Genomic DNA, 1,456 nt, shown 5'->3' with positions numbered 1-1,456 from the left:
ATCACAAACCTTTCACTGTTCTTGTCAAAGATTATCAGCTTTGGCCAAACAGATTTCAGCAATTACCAGGAAGAACAAGTCTTACCCATTCTCAAAACTGGCACACAACAGTAAGCGATGAGTTTTCTAACTAGCTTCTGTAGTAACAGAAAAACCACTCATATTGAAGCAACACACACCTGCTGCTTTTATACACACTTTGAGCACTACTTCACACAGGTGCTGTCAATCAGCAATCAGCCTCATGAGTCAGCCAGCTGCTACTGCTGGATTTTTTCTCAGGCTTCCCATTTTGTATGGAAACTGGTGGGAGTAACTCTGAGATTAACTTAAACCTTCAGCCCAGTTTAAACACAACATGAATATTTACTGCATATAATCATAATCATCTTAGTTTCACACACATCATTTTCCCATGGTGATTGCTGCCCAACTTGGCGAACCAGTGATTTGCCTTACGCCCTGCGGTTTGAGAGCCTTTGGTATAAACTATACATAAGAATATAAAAGGCACACACACACACACAGCCAAAATTCTTTAACTTTGGAAGAATGTCTATATCTCGATGTTTAATAGCTCGCATTGAAAATAAACGGAAACAAAAATAACAGAACAAACATACAGAGAGTTTCTTAATCTTTATTTTGAATTTTGTTCATTTTAAAAGATGATATAAAGTCTGTTGGCATTTTCAGTGTGCTCAGCATTTATCTGTTCTCATCAGATAAGTATTAGCTCAAAGTTGATGCTCCAGGTGAGGCTTGAACTCACAACCTCGGCATAGCTCAGCCCAATACTTTCATATAAGTACCGCGCGCTAACCGATTGCGCCACTGGAGCACATGCACGATGATTCTATTCCTTTCTCCCTTCATTCAACTGGTCTAATGGAAAAAAGGGATAGTAACCACTCGCTCAGTCATTCATAGAAAGAATACTTTACACTATACTATATTGCCACAAATCTCACGCTTGTAGTCTATGTACTATATAGAGGATTAATCGATAGATCCATGCATTAATATATGTGGGAAATCAGTCTTTTTTTCTATACATCTATCTTACAAATGTTTTTTCAGTCTGTACACGTTTGTTTCAGATCATTTCTGTTTCCTTTTTTCATATTTCCCTATTATTCTTTAATTTTTGTAGTTTTTAGTGTATTTTACCTAATAGATATGGAACTAATGGATAAAGAATTTAACCATGTGGCAATAAAGGCTTTGTATCCCTGTATTTTACCACTGTATCCTGAACTCTTATTTTACAAAACTAAAATAGATTAAAGAAAACTGAAGTCTGTGTGTACTTCTTTTCATGTAAATGAAATGGGCTTCTCTGTTATACTGTTTTCCTAATAACGTGTTAGCAGCAATTAACTATACTAATGGACCTAACTGTACTGTGCTATTCTCACTTCCTTGGCTCTAACTTTTTAAACAGTAGCTAAGTGAA

At 36.1% G+C, this 1,456-nt stretch overlaps 1 non-coding gene across 1 annotated transcript; it reads right to left on the bottom strand.

Annotated features, from left to right (window-relative positions):
• Nucleotides 1–747: 747 nt before the first annotated feature.
• trnai-uau (transfer RNA isoleucine (anticodon UAU)) lies at nt 748–841 on the bottom strand. Its single transcript has 2 exons — nt 804–841; nt 748–783 (listed from the first exon to the last, which is right to left on the bottom strand). It is a non-coding gene; the product is annotated as a tRNA-Ile (tRNA).
• Between the last annotated feature and the right edge of the window lie 615 nt (nt 842–1,456).

This window comes from Pundamilia nyererei, unplaced genomic scaffold (assembly GCF_000239375.1).
Source record: "Pundamilia nyererei isolate P.nyererei 1_Seehausen unplaced genomic scaffold, PunNye1.0 scaffold00069, whole genome shotgun sequence".
NCBI classification, from domain to species: Eukaryota; Metazoa; Chordata; class Actinopteri; order Cichliformes; family Cichlidae; genus Pundamilia; species Pundamilia nyererei.
Note: the sequence above shows the minus strand (reverse complement) of the source record. Positions and strands in the feature narration are given on the sequence as shown.